Source organism: Dermacentor silvarum, chromosome 5 (assembly GCF_013339745.2).
Source record: "Dermacentor silvarum isolate Dsil-2018 chromosome 5, BIME_Dsil_1.4, whole genome shotgun sequence".
Taxonomy (NCBI): domain Eukaryota; kingdom Metazoa; phylum Arthropoda; class Arachnida; order Ixodida; family Ixodidae; genus Dermacentor; species Dermacentor silvarum.
In genome coordinates this window covers 164,457,610-164,473,441 of record NC_051158.1, presented here as the reverse complement: position 1 = coordinate 164,473,441, position 15,832 = coordinate 164,457,610, and the positions used below count along the sequence as shown (strand labels likewise).

The 15,832-nt window shown below is 48.7% G+C and overlaps 1 protein-coding gene across 1 annotated transcript in view; it reads right to left on the bottom strand.

Annotated features, from left to right (window-relative positions):
- Positions 1 to 15,590, bottom strand: part of LOC119453853 (uncharacterized) — a 210,848-nt gene extending 195,258 nt beyond the window's left edge. Inside the window, exon 1 of the mRNA XM_049666891.1 lies at positions 15,468 to 15,590. The gene's annotated coding sequence lies outside the window, so the exon portion shown is untranslated. The remainder of the gene's footprint in view (positions 1 to 15,467) is intronic.
- Between the last annotated feature and the right edge of the window lie 242 nt (positions 15,591 to 15,832).

The following is a 15,832-nucleotide window of genomic DNA, read 5'->3' as shown; positions in this document are numbered from 1 at the left end:
CAGTAAGGCTGTATTGAAAACAGAGGCCGACTTCGAAGGCCAGCAAGGAGTTTTGCATGCTGTCGACGGCGGTGATAGAGCTAGGCCAACTGAAGATAGACTTCATGACGAGCTAGCTTGCTCAATGGTAAAATCTGGTTATGTTCTATCACAAAGGCAGATGCACTGTGAAACGCGAGAGGGCAATGAAATTTCAAGTGCGTGTGCTGATGCCGCAGGACCAACGAAGCATGCCAAACATAAAAGGCGTAGGCTCAAGACGAGAAAGGCAGACGCGGTCAGGGCGTCTAGAGTCAGACGTGCGAAGCGCCAAGGCGACATTGATAAACGCGCGAAGATCGTGATCCAGCCAGATAATGTGAAAAAGCGAAGGAGGGCAACTCCCAAGCTTAGGCGTTTGCTGAGATCGGGGATCTGCGTGACGCACCTCGCGAAAAGGAGAGTTTCGCATAGATTCAGGCGTGGTGACCGTCGCCTGACCGCATCGCGTCAAGTACATTGCAGCCCGAGGGACAAAAGGAAGCATCCGGTATGCTGCCACCGTGGCCGATCACTCGCGGGGGCAATGAAAGGCGATGGCCTCGCGGATAATCGGATAGTGTGCGCGCGGTTCGGTGATTGCCTCCCCCTCCCAGTACTTGGAGGCTGCTGTGCTACAGTCGTAGCGACGAGGTGCGTCAGGCGAATTAGTGGCTTTTGCCTTCTTCGCGACGGCACCTTGCCAAATCCCCGGAATGCGCGACCCCCCTCGAGTGCGTTTGAAAGAAAGGGGTGCGTTTGAGGCCCGAAAATAGAGAAAACAGGAAGACGGGTAGGATTTTTTCTTCTTTTGTATTTTGTATGCGGGAGATTAGATGAGTTTTGAAAGTTTGACAGGCGTAAAGAATGCCGCAGTTCTTGGTTATGTTGTTAGCCTATTCGGCGCAGGTTAGACCAACTATTAAAGGGGAGTGTTTACGCAACAACAGCTATAGAAGTGAAATGCAAAATGTCAGTTGCATATAGTTTGGCATGTCACACGCAAGTTGCGAAGTTAGGGAGTCCCGCTTTTGCATGCGTTTGTAATAAGACGTAGATGGTTTTCCCATTTGTTTATTTAGTATTTTCGGCATTATGTAATGATTATGTAGCTCTCTTGTGCTGAGTACTACGGAATGTGAATACGTGAAGACCAGTTCTCCCTTCGCCTTCCTGATCTGTGGAAGCTCTAATTCATAATTACTTAGCTTCATTATATAAACCCAGTTGGTGTCTGTTTTAGAGCACCTGCACGGGCCTATTTTTGCGGCCCGGGCCCGGCCCGGGCCCGTTTTTACATTGGGCGGCCCGCCCGAGCCCGATCAAAACTTTTATGGCGAGACCCGGGCCCGGCCCGGGCCCGGAAATAATCTCCGTTACCTGCCCGGCCCGGCCCGCCACCCCTTTACCTTAAGCCCGAGCCCGGCCCGAGCCCGACTCGAACCCAGCCCGAACCCGGCCCGAGACCAAAAAATACATGTTTTTCAGAGTTGAGAAGCCCGAGAATAACTCGCAGAAAGCCCGAGCCCGGCCCGGGCCCGCGTCAAAAAACCCGAGCCCGACCCGGGCCCGGGTCAAGAAGCACACGCCGCGCCCGAGCCCGGCCCGAGCCCGTGAAAAAACTCCTCTACCAGGCCCGGCCCGGCCCACGGGCCGGGCCGGGCCCGGGCTTTCGGGTAAGCCCGAGCCCGTGCAGTGCTCTAGTCAGTTTGCGAAGACACATAATCGCAAGTTTCTTGGTACTTGTCCGGATCAACGCTCACCTTTAGTTTTAGGGTTTTCTTTAGATGCGGGGTTGTCAGATTTTTGGAACTGGTAAAGTCTGGCGATGAGAGTGGCTTGCAGTGGCGATTGCAGCATTGTGTGTGGCTGACAAAGGTCGCTCCTTGGAGCTTGTCATCTCGCATTTCTGCAGTCCAATCAGAGCATACCTATTTGAAGAGGCCTTTGGCGGGAAGATCCTCATTCCTGGAAGCAGCGGCCCCATGGCTTTGAGCAAAGCAGGCATCAAACCAGACGAGTTGCATAGAACAACTTGACCCCCCTATGCATCATCTGGCGGCGGGGGTGCTGTTATGTCTGGCGGTCCTTCGGGACAAAAGGAGGCCGGCGCCGACTCAGACTCGCCAACCTGGCGCCCGTTCTCGCGGCCGAGAATTGACACCTGGGACTGAGGGATTAGCAGTTGGTATCCAGGCTACCTCATGCGTCGCTAAACGGCCGCGTCGCCCCTTTGGTGCGGTTCCGTGAATTACCAGCGCCACCCGAACCACGACGAGGCCCGGCGCCGACTGCGACGTGCCAACCTGGCGCCCTTTCGAGACAGCCACCGCCCTCCCCGGTTCCGCGAACTGACCGCTATGGAGAGGCAAATCTTGAAAAGGGTCAGTGTCTGGCAATTTATCCCGTAGGAGCGGCATCAACGTTCGGTTCCCAAGGTGTCAACCACTGTCTGTGTTCGGGGGCGACCTAGCAAGATTGGAGGCGGAGCCCGGCGGGAAACGACGACACATCACGTGCGGGATATGGCCACCTGATCAAAGACTGTCATTGGCTAAAAGAACTAAAGTGTATTCCCTCGTCGAGTGAAAGAGCGAAACGGAAGGGATAAAACAGGGGACTTGAGTGTTGTGAGACGCTCGACCATGTAGAGACGCTAGACACGCTCGACCATGTAGAGACGCTAGAGACGCTTGACCATGTAGAGAACGCTCAGAGTAAGAAACACTACAACATGCAAAGATGTTAGCATGTAGTCGGCTCCAATATCATGGAGCCCTTCTTGTAAATTAATGTACATTTTGTATATAAAAACAGTTTTCTAATCTCCCTAGATATCTCCTCCTCTTTGGCACCTGGTACGGCACCATACATGGAACCCTTCGTGGCCACTCGGACCGTCGAAAGTCGCAACAGCTTATGATCGCCCGGATCATCATACGCAAGTCAGGGTCTGCCGCAGAACGGTGTTCGCTGAACTCCGGCTGCAAGCGTACGGATTTGAGCTCGTCGAGGCTCTGGCACGTCAAGACGATGTCAGCGGCGGTAGCCGGGTTCTTGACGGCGAGCTCATTGAAGGCCACAGTCCCAATACCTTTGAGAATGTGGCGTATCCTGTCTGACTCAGCCACGGGATCATTGACACGGCGACAGAGTGGAAGCACATCCTCGATGCACGATGTGTAGGACTCAGCGGAGTGTTGTTTGCGAGCAACCAGAGTTTTCTTCGCAAGAGTGGAGTGAACCGCCGGCATACCAAAAACTTCCCGAAGCTGCTGCTTGAAGTTCATCCAATCGGAGAAATCAATCTCGTGGTTGAAAAACCAGGTCTTCCCCACACCGCTCAGGTAGAACGAGACATGGCGGAGCTTGTGGAGATCCTCCCACCGATTAGCAGAGTTAACGCGCTCATAATCATCCAGTCAGTCCTCAGCATCTTCTCCGCGAAGACCAGCGAACAGATGGGGATAACGCTGGTGGCCGCTGATGATCACAGAAGGTGCGGCTTGTGGAGGCGGGATGGTTAGGGCAGAAGCGCCAGGCTGCTCGTCCTGCGACATTCCGACGGACAGTGGGCACAAGCGGCGACCCGAACGAAGCTCCAGGGAGTAGGCCAGGGGCGTAGAGGACGGGGAACCAAGAAGCACCTCCACCACTTGTGGCGTCACAGTAAGTGCGGGCCTTTATGAGCCTGAGAGACGACACAGCGAAGAAGGGCGGCGTCCACAACTGGCATGAACAGCCTTCGGCACAGTACACGCTGATGATGCGCCCGCACGCGCGATGAAGATGAAGGCCACACGCATGATGATGATAATGTACAGATGATGAAGAAGTGCACAATAAATGCCCACAATATAGAAATAAAATCAGTTGCAAGAAGGACAGCATATGGGAAATTATCTGTAGTTCTTAATTAAGGTAATGCAAGGATAACGTTAGGGGAAATGAAAGTTGGTGAACAAAGCTACAACACCCAGGCCCATCAACAAACGGCAGCCATGCATCGAAAGTTGATGCAGCAGAACTCGCTGGTAATGTGTCACAAGAGACAAAGTGCAGAGCAAGAACCTTTTAATCTTAAGAAAGTCTACCTTGCCTGTTTTCAGCGCTAACTACGACGTATCATTTGCTGCACGACTGGTGTTCTTTGTGAGCCGCATATTAATTTATTTTCGTTTCCTCCTTGCAGTGACATCGGGCGCCGAACGGTAGTTTTCTTATCCTCCATTCTGACCGTACACACGACGTAGCCTAGTTCTAGGCGTCAGAGTTGTAGTAAAAGCACACCAAACTTGATAAAACTAGCACGATGCGCAGACGCTTCAGTCCAATGACAGGGCGAGAGAGACGGAGATAGCAAAAAATGCTGCAGATTCACCCGAAAGGCTAACGATTGCGATAGCAAATTTTTAGACAGCTATACGAAATAAGGGTAGCCGTTTTATCGGCCGTAAAAAGTTGTAAACATTCCCTTAATAACTAAATTGAACAGCATGGTGTCACGCGTGCACAGGCAAATATGAACACATCTCATTCCATCGCCGCGGAAACTCGCCGACAAAACACTGGCGTGAGCAAGAGAAGCAGCAGCATTGAGCAAACTAGCCTTCGCGCTGCCTCTAGCTTCTACGCTAACTAGGTGGGCAAGAACACACCACACACGAAGCCGCCAGCACTCTGTACCCACCCGCAGACGGCATTCAACGTAGGGCCCGCGCGGCAGTGCTCCGCCGCGCCATGCGCAGTCTCCGCCGCAGTAGGGTCTCTGGCTATATGCCGCTGGGAATTTGCTATTCTTCAATGACGATAAGAAAACCTGAACGATTTATCCCATATGGGGCTGAACCGAGCCACGTTATATGTAGGGTGATCATTTTTAAGCTTTATGGAAAGTCAGAAAAAATTGGCTGTTGCAGATAACATAAACATAGTACTTGAGCTGGATTATTCAGAAAGGCGGACATTACAGGACACTAATGAAACGTATTTTGCATACTACCAATTCCCAAAAAGTCACTAACTAAATTCTAAATAATTACCGTACAGCCCATATTGCAATATACGAATTGTAGCAGATAGCGTTGCATGACGTATCCACTTGGGATGAATATATACATATAAAGTGGACAAAAGCCAAAGTGGACTTACACAACTTGTTTATGAAGGTGTATATATATATATATATATATATACCTTCATAAACAAGTTGTGAATGTCCACTTTGCCTTTTGCTTCACCAGCACGTGCTGTCTAGCGCATTGTTTGTGTGACATGTCGTTTAAGGTTTTACCTTTCCCTTTACTAAGTGCTCCAAATTTTCCCCCATCGCGTCACCACCCCGGAAAAGTTCCAACGGCGACGAAGATGCAGTGCCGAGCAAGAACGCTTCCCGTATACTGCGAAACATAGCCCAGAACGGGAACATTGGCATCAGATTTTCGCTTGCACCAACAATCATTGATGAAGCCTTGGCCAATTTTTCGCTGTGGGCATTTAACTAATGTTTTCGTAAGCGTTACCAGAATTGTTGCCATGTTATGTCTTGAAGGTTGTATCACCGCTTTGAATTTTTTTATGAGAAGTGTTGCCACTCAGTGCTAGAACAACGTATCCAGGCGCAATAAGGTTTGCGGCTGAGCTAGTGGGTTCATGGTGTATAGCAAAATTTAAAACGCCCGAAAAAAGGACATAAACCAGACGGAACAACGCAAGCGCTCATTGAGAGCTTCTGCAGAACGACACACTCGTGTCTCAACAACACTAGCGCTCATTACAACAATGAATAACACAAACGCTCATTGAGCGCTTGTTTTGTCCAGTTTTGTACATGTCATTTTATTGTGCTTTTTTATTTTACCTTAGAATGTTTCCTGAAACCGACTTTTAACGGATGACGTAGACACTGCATTGCCTATTCCTAATAATTTGAATAGCATTTTCAGCACTCCACGCCGTGTTTGCTTATAGGCTTAGGCGCTAAGGTGCTAAAGGTCGCTTGACCAAATCTAAACCGCGGCTGCTGCATTTCGATGGGAGCGAAATGCAAAGGCGCCCTTGTACAGTGCAGTGGGTGCACGGTAAAGAACTCCAGGCAGTCCGAATTATTCCCGAGTTCCCCTCTACGGCGTGCCTCATAATAAGCTTGTGCTTTTCAAATCAAATCTTCATTTCCCACCATGTACAATACAGATGGAGGACAACGGAAAAAAACGCTGCCAGTAGGCAGCTTGACGAGTTCGCAGCCCCAACGTAAAGACGAGCGCTTGGGCAACAACAATGGGTAACACCGTCAATTAACAAATGTAAACACTTATTCAGTGCAGAACAAAAATGAAGCACAATGGTCTGAAAAAATAAACGCCAGAATAAGTAAAATCAGTTTTCTTCTTCTGCAAACATAGATCTAAGTTTGGCAGTGGACCAAATAAATCAAAATACCAGATAATGGTTTAACGGTGACGGCAAAGAACAACATAGGTGTTCCATGGGAGAGTTCAAACGGGGTCCAACGTTCGAATATTCTCCATGTCTGGTATACCGTAATATTGCTGATATTTTTCTAAAGGTGCCAGAGTACCCAGGTTATGTATATTATATCTCACTTCATATTTAGATGTAGTACTAAAATGATAGTGGTGTACTTTGTGAGCCGTGATAACATGCGTTCTATGAAAAAACCTGCAGTTGTTGCAATGAAATCATTATTGCACACATAGCGCTGGTATCGTTTCTGCATAACGTAAATGCTTTATAGGTTCGAGAACGAAGTTCAACACCAGACAAGTTGGCAGTAGTTATTATGTGATTAAAAAATAGAATTACAAATCAGTATTTTAAGGCTTGCAGAAAGAATGTATCTGAGATGACCAATTATTTCAGTTATTCGAGCTAGATTTGTCACTAGTAAGGTGTGCAGTAAATGTCACACCAATGCATTTCAAATGGTCAACAATATTGCTACGGACCAGTATTTCCGATGTCCGATGACGAAGAGGCCACTGACGCGAAGACGACGACAACGATAACAGGATAGCGCGGGCTGTGGCATTTTGGCCAAGTGCAGCGTATTGATTTGTAAATATACTTGTATATAGCGTCGCGTCTGTGTCTTCCCACCTAACATATTTGGTGGAGGTGGACGTTCCCTGCAGCTCGTCACGGAGCTTCGCTGTGGACGGTGCGCAGAGCTTTCCGTCATGGCTCCCGTAGACGGTAGCTCGACTCAACCGGCTCCGACAACCAATGTCGCACTCTCCGCCCCTCGTGATCCTGGCGTGTTCTCGGGGAAAGATGGGAAACACGTTGAGGACTGAATCAGCCTGTGCGAACGGCTGAGCACCATGGAATAACAGGTGGGGCCCTACTGCCATGCTCGCCAACGTAGTCTTTTACCTCGGTGGCACACCTCGAGTACGGTTTAGGACACACGAAGTTGGGATACGCTTGAGCAAATGCTCGGAGACTTGTTCGGCCACCCTCAGTCACCAACTTGCCGCGAGGAAGGCGTTATCCTGCCGCGTGCAGACGTCAACTGAGCCCTACGTCAGTACATTCAAGACGTCTTGGCTCTGTGCCGCAAAGGTGACGCAAGCATGACTGAGCCAGACAAGGTTTCCCACATTCTGAAAGGTATTGCTGATGACGCCTTCAATTTGCTCGTCTTCAACAACGTGGGGACGGTGGATGCAGCTATCACAGAGTGCCGCCGTTTGTGACTAGTAAAAAGCCGATGTATCGACCAACAATTTGCCCGTCTACCAAACACCGCGGCGACATCTTCCGCTGCCGACGCTCCGCGTCCCAACAACCGTGGCGATGTTACTCGGATCGTCCGGCGAGAGATTGAGACCGCCTATCCGGCTGCCTTCGAATCCCCTAACACACCTGCGCTCAAGGTTTCCCTAATTCAGGCAGTTGACCGCCAAGAGTTAGCGAACATTAGTTTTGCCTCCGTCTGCTCGGCCCATCGCCCTGACCAGCGCTCGGATTCTTTGATCCCGCTCTGTCCCACATCCTATTTTCCACCACGTTTTCGCAACCCGTCATAATGGCGCACTGCTGACGACAAGCCCATTTGTTTTAACTGCCGTCGAATCGGGTGCATTTCTCGTCAGTGTCATAGTCGCCGGGTTCCCCGGCCCAGACCATGGCACCTATGCTGGCTACTCTCGCCCAAGTGACTCTTCTCGTACCCATGCCGCACGGTCCGATAACGCCCCCACTGAACCTCATGCACAGAACCGCCCATATTCACGGTCGCCTTGGCCCTAACGCCGTAAATATCGCTCGCCCCATCCCTGTTCCTCATTTTCCCTGGCTTCCTACGGACGCTCGCAGTCGGAAAAAACTAGACGATGCAGCACGTCAAGTGACGCTGCATTGCACCCTACGCCACCAAATTCTCTACTGACGCTGCCCACTCATATGAACCTTCTTAAAGTGCAAGTAGATGGTGTTCCTGTATGCGCTCTTACAAACACTGGTGCGATTGATCTGTCATGAGCGCTGACTTTCGTAACCGCCTTAAGAAAATAACAACCCCTGCCACGACGCCTGTTGTCCGCGTCGCCGACGGCGGAACAACTCCCTTATTTGGCATGTGTGCCACCCGAGTCTCCTTCGTCGATCACCCGCCGTGGTTGCTCAGTGGCTATGGTATTGGGCTGCTGAGTACGAGGTCGCGGGATCGAATCCCGGCCACGGCGGCCGCATTTCGATGGGGGCGAAATGCGAAAACACCCGTGTACTTAGATTTAGGTGCTTAAAGAACCCCAGGTGGTCCAAATTTCCGAAGTCCCCCACTGCGGCGTGCCTCATAATCAGATCGTGGTTTTGGCATGTAAAACCCCATAATTTGATTTTTCTCCTTCGTCGGTCACTCTACTATCCTTCTCTTCACAGTCATTGCCCACTGTCCCCACGACATTATCCTCTCCTTCGTCGATCATTCTACAATCCTTCTCTTCACAGTCATTGCCCACTGTCCCCACGACATTATCCTCTCCTTCGTCGATCACTCTACTATCCTTCTCTTCACAGTCATTGTCCACTGTCCCCACGACATTATCCTCTCCTTCGTCGATCACTCTACTATCCTTCTCTTCACAGTCATTGCCCACTGTCCCCACGACATTATCCTCTCCTTCGTCGATCACTCTACTATCCTTCCCTTCACAGTCATTGCCCACTCTCCCCACGACATTATCCTCGGCTTGGCGTTCCCCTCCACGCATTCTGCTCTGATAGTGTGCAGACCGTACTCACCGCCTGGACCTGCCCGTTATGGACCACGCTCAAGCACCCCCATTTGCCTCAGTTCCGTGGACTTCATTTGCTTGCCACCTTCGGCACTGACTTACATTTACTTATTGTCATCCCCATCAGTGCCCGACGGTCACTACATTGCGACTTACATGCAAGTAGCTCTCCTTACACATGGTATCACAGTAACTCATACAGTTTTATCTATTACGGCGAATTGCGTCTGCCTGCCAATGGTCAATTTCCGCTTGACGACACAAGTGCTTCCACGCGGGATGTCTGTGGGCCACCTTTGCGCCTTCGAGGATCACACAGTAGCATCTATTGTAATAGACAACAGTTCAACCGACCCTACTCTACTATCGCAGTCTGTAACTTGTACCATCGCCAACTTGCAGAAAATGATTGCGCTCGACTTGCTGTCCGCACACGCTGATGAGCTCTACCACGTCCTGTTCTTATATCACAATAGTTTCACTATAACGATCGTCCTTTAGCCCAAACTGCAGCAGTTAGACATCACATCAATACCGGTGATTCCCCTCCTATTCATCGCCGCCCGTATCGAGTGTCGCCAGCTAAGCGTTATGTCTGCAGTGCTTCCCTTGTGTTCATGCTTGCATTTTCGGATAAGATTGCCGTGCTTGCCCACACTTGTTTTCCTTTTATTGCAATAGCAATTATATGGACACTTCAAGTAGATTTCTGCCGTCGGCGTCACTGTCATCGTCACCGCGAGGCGACATTGTGCTGCGGCACCAACAGCGCAAGGTGAACTGGCGACTCAGTCTCGCACGCGAAAGAAGGAAAGTGGGAAGGCAGCGCGGGTGCGGCTTCTCTCTGCCTGCAACTGCGTACTTGTACTTTGCCCGGCTGCGGCAGTCGTCCGCACCCTATCTTGAAAGCGATCTGCAGACGGCTCATAGCTTTGCATGCGCTGTGCATTCGCCGCTCTGTTTCCATTGAAGCGATAGACCGCACGAACAGTGGCTCGCTGCTGCCTCTACGCTTGTTCACGCCAGCGTTTTCACAGCGGTTGTCGGCTGTTGTCGAGTAGGATCTATTCACGTTTGCTTGTGCACACTGTCACCATGCTTGTTAAGTTCAGTTAGTAAGCGAATCTGTCCAAGTTTACACAGCCGATAAACCTACTATCCTTACTGTCCGCGTGGACTGTCCGTGTGCCGTGGGACGTAATACTGGAAGCAGAAGGAATCGGTGACGCCGATCCGGAGGGACCTAGCTCAGCCTCGAAAGAGCGTCACCGTCGTTACTGCTGCGTCGTGGCCTGCCACGATCAAGAAGGCCTGAATCCCAACATCAGATTCTACAGTTTTCCGTCAAGGTCTCACGCAGCGGACCGTCGGGCGTGCTGGATAATAACTTCACTACCTCACTACGAGCAGCACAGGTACGATAGTTAAATGTGCTCATCCTTGACCTCAAGCCAACACGTTAACGCAGCGCAGCAAGGCAGTATTCATTACAGCACATCGATGTTCGAGCGCTGTCATTAACAGCTACATCAAGCGAGCAGCGCACGAGCTCGCGCTGCAGCGTGAGATTCGCACGCATATTACTGCGAGCTCGTATACATTGCATCAGTTATTTATCAGTTGCTAAAGGGACAGATGGCCACTACTACACGGCAGGCATAACTACTTGTCTAGCGACATGCAGTCAACAAAGTTTGCAGGAGGCTCACCGTTTCGCGGCATGCTGGAAGACCGCTGCCGTCTTGGCGCTTACCGTCGTGTGCTTGAGCAGTTCCGTGCACATGATGTCTGCTTATCGCTGCTGTTAATTTAATTATAGCAAGCATTTCCTCGTGTTTGTGCGCCTGAATCTAGCAGCGTGTAAACCTTACCTGAAGTTCAACTTCGTACGCGACTCGCATCACTTGCGATAGACACCGCGCTAAACTTCGCCGCTTAATTCTTGAACGGCGTACACGTGCTTGGCATTGCATAATTTCTTGCCTTTACGCAGCGTGCCACCCCCGAAAAAATCTTCGGCGCCCGATATTCACTGCAGGCCGTGGTAGCTACACAACCGAAAGTGGTGGGTCCATAATGTAAACGTGCTTTCCCAAGCAGACGACCGAGCTTGGTAGTACCCAGTTCAGGACAGAGGGCGCCCGATTTTCGCAGCGCCCCCTGGGCAAAGCAAGAGCCCCATTGATGCTTCGCATAAACGCATAAAAATAAACGCATAAAAATAAATAAAGGAAACGCATAAAAATAAACGAGCTTCTCTTCCGGGCCTCGGTGCTGGTCGTCCGTTCCTCGACTACCGGCGGTCGTTCTGCAACTCTATTGTGCAACTCTAACGGTCCACCGGTTATACTTCCTACGCATTACATGGCCTGCCTAGTGTCATTTTTTCTCTTAATGTCAATTAGAATATTGGCTATCCCCATTTGCTCTCGATCCACACCACTTTCTTCCTGTCTCTTAAGGATAGGCCTAATATTTTTCGTTCCATCGCTCTTTCTGCGGTCCTTAGGTTGTTCTCGAGCTTCTTTATTAACCTCCAAATTTCTTCCCCATATGTTAGCACCGGTGGAATGCAATGATTGTACACTTTTCATTCAACGGCAGTGGTAAGCTCACAGTCAGGATCTAGCAACGCCTGCCGTATGCACTCCAACGTAATTTTATTCTTGTGTAAATTTTTCTCACGATTAGGGTCCCCTGTGAGTAACTGATCCAGATAAACGTACTCCTTTAGAGAATCTAAAGCTGACTGGCGATCGTGAATTATTGTTTCCTTGCCAGACTATTGAACATTGCATTTGTTTTCTGCATATTAATCTTCAACCCCACTCGTGCACTTTCTTTTCAAGGTCCTCAGTCATTTGTTGTAATTCGCCCTAATTGTTGCTGAATAGGACGTCATCTGGAAACCGAAGGTGCTGAGATATTCGCCGTTGATCCTCACTCCTAAGCCTTCCTAGTCTAAGAGCTTGAGTACTTCTAAGCACGCAGTGAATAGCATTGGAGAGGTTGTGTCTCTTTGCCTGACCCCTTTCTTCATACGTAACTTTCTACTTTTCTTTTGGAAAACCAAGGTTGCTGTGCAATCCTTGTAGATATTTGCCAATATATTCGTGTATGCATCCTGTACCCATTGGTTACGTAATGCCTCTATGACTGCTGGTATCTGTATTGAATCAAATGCTTTTTCATAATCTATGAAAGCCATATAGAGAGGTTGATTGTACTCCGCAGATTTCTCTATTACCTGGTTGATGACATAGATATGATCTATCGTTGAATATCCCTTCCTGAAGCCAGCCTGTTCTCTTGCTTGACTGAAGTCAAGTGTTGCCCTGATTCTATTGCAAATCATCTTGGTCAATATTTTATACCATACTGTGAGCAAGCTAATCAGTCTCTAATTATTCCCTTCTTTAACGTTTCCCTTCTTGTGGATGAGTATAATTTTGTCGTTCTTCCCGCTTTCTGGTACACTTGAAGTCATAAGGCATTGTGTATGAAGGGCCGCAAACTTTTCAAGTATGATATCTCCTCCATCCTTGATTAAATCAATCGTTATTCCATCTTCTCCAGCAGCTCTTCCCCTGGCCATGTCTTTCAAGGCCCTTATAACTTCCTCGCTAGTTATTGAAGGGGCCTCTGTATCCTGTTCATAACTACTTCGAATGAAAGTAGCTTGGCTGCTCTGAGAACTGTACAGGTCAGTATAGAATTCTTCCGCTGCTTTTACTGTCATCGAAATTGCTGATGATATTACCCTGCTTATCTTTCAGCGCATACATTTTGTCTTGTCCTATGCCTAGTTTTCTTGTCACAGAATTCATGCTTCGTCCATTTTTTGCTGCTTCCTATATCGTTTCCAGGTTATAATATCGGATATCCCTTACTTTCTTCTTGTTGATCACTTTCGACAGTTCCGAGAATTCTATTTGACCTCCCGAGTTTGACACTTTCATGTTTTGCCGTTTCTCTAATAGGTCCTTTGTTCCTTGGGAGAGCTTACCTGCTGGTTGCCTTGCTGCCTTACCTCCCACTTTAATTGCTGCTTTTGAGATCAACCTAGTTACGGTTTTATTCATTACCTCTATGTTGTCGTTATCTTCCTGCATATCTGTTCTAAATCTGCATAAATCTGCACCAGCCTGAATCGGTCTGCTTTTGCCCTTACTGCGTCCAGGTTGGCCTGGTTCTTCTTGACTAATTTCATTCTTTCTTTCTTCAAATTGAGAGAAATATTAGACCTTGAAAGAAATATTGGTCACTGCACTTTACCTTAACTAACACTTCTAGATCCTGCACTATGCTGGGATCGGCAGAGAGTATGAAATCAATTTCATTCCTTGTTTTTCCATTACGGCTTTTCCTGGTCCACTTCCTGTTGCTGCGCTTCCTCAAGAAGGTATTCATTATTGGGAGCCTATTCCTTTCCGCGAATTCTACCATCTCTCCTCTAGTGTTCCTAGAATCGATGCCGTAGTTGCCAATTGCTTGCTCGCCAGCCTGCTTTTCCCCTACTTTTGCATTGAAGTCACCCATGACTACAGTATACTCAGTTTGCACCTTTATCATTGCTAATTCGAAATTTTCATAAAACTGTTCTATTTCTTCATCATCGTCACTGGAGGTTGGAGCGTAGGCTTGTACAACCTTCATTCTATACCTCCTATTCAGCTTTATTACGACAACTGCTACCCTCTCATTAATGCTGTAGAATTCATCAATGTTGCCCGCTATGTCCTTATGGACTAGAAATCCTACTCCGAATTCTCTCCTATCTGGAAGACCTCTGTAGCAGAAGGCGTGGCCGTTAGTCAGCACTGTATAAGCTCACCAGTTCTCACCTTACTAAGGCCAATAATATCCCATGCAATACCTGATAATTCTTCAAATAGCCCTGCTAGGCTAGCCTCACTCGATAGGGTGCGCGTGTTGAACATTGCCAGGTTCAGTTTACATTGGCGGCCTGTCTGGACCCGGAGATTCTTCGCACCCTCTACTGCGTAGCTGGTCTGACCGCCGCCTTGGTCAGGTAGTCCGCAGCCGCTGGGGACTGAGGGCCATGGGTAAATTGGAGGGGACATTTTGGAGATAGTGGCCGAATAATGCACCAGGGAGGCCGAATTCCTGTTCTGGTGAGGGAGTGACTTTGTTGAAGCTTAGTGGGCCTTCCTAATTTGGTTGCGCCTTGACTAGTACAGCCCCACTAGTGCTCGGCGATTTTTTTTTTGCCGGTGTCGGGCGCCACTCCATGCCTGAAAATGTAGTGGACTGCTGGAGAATTTGGACTTACGACCGTCAGCTTACTAACAAAAAGAAACTGTACAGAACATTACACGTCTCGGTATACAACACCGTCATGCTGCAACTTCACTGCAGGATGACCCTACAGGAATGGTCATCGAACTGTCGTATGCGGCACAAACGCCATGAACTGTCTGTTCGTAATCTACATCGGTTTTAACGCACGTAAGAGTGCCACTGAGAGCCTCGTGGACTTCACGGAATTACTATCAGACTCGCTTTCACTTTACGGTCAAAACTATTGTGGGCGACCCACGAAAAAAAAACGCAAAGTACGCGTTCAAGCCTATAAGGAGATTCACGCTTATTTATAAGTGCTTTTCCACACTAAATGAAACTCAAATGCTGCCGTCTTATAAATGCTCGTGTGAGACACGCACAGCCTTAGACATACCCTTACATAATACGTCGAAGAGAAATTAAATCTGTAGAGTATACCATTACTAATAGTGATCCGCGCAGCCCGTTTGTAAGGCGCGCTACTCTCCACGTGCGTGTGGCCACGACCATTCGGCGATATCTAAAAATCAGCTGAAGTAGACTGCAGAATAACTAGTATCTAACCTGATACAGCGTTCGTTTTCATAACTCGCGAAATCCGAAAATAAAGTTTTAGTTAAACGAAAAATCACGCAAACTATCTACATATCTCTGCAAAGAAAAATCACTGACGCTATATTTTTTCTCGAGCGTTCAGCTGTCACGTTTTCCTGAAAGGCAACATCAAATTAACTCGAAATTTATGTTTTGCAAAAAGTTCCTAAATGTACAGAACGTTCCTAAAATTCAAAGTTGTTCCAATGTATCCCCAGAGAAATATAAGGTGTTTAACCATCTGCGCTCGCCGTACTCTTGAGGAAGTAGAGAAACAGTCTGCAAAATCACCTGTGAGGTCTTGTATGATTTTTGCCTCGGCTGGCGATAGGTGTGGGCTGATGGCCACTGCTGCTGCGGCCTTATTCGTAGTTTTTCCAGGAGGTAGCTCTGACTCCAGGGTACATAAGCTTGTCACTGCAGTAAAGCTGTGCAGGAAGGCAATGGCACTGTTTTTCGCGACATGCTGAGGTTCATTTCCGAAGTTTGTCAGCAATACATCGGCAAGCCCATCGCGTAAGCGAATAATGCCCCTAGCAATGCAAATACCTTTCTTCAGCAATAGCTCGACATTGCCGTACGCTATACCCTCCGAGTCAACGAATTCTTCATTTCTTACGCGAAGCAGTACACTGCATCGTGGTGGTGGCACAGTT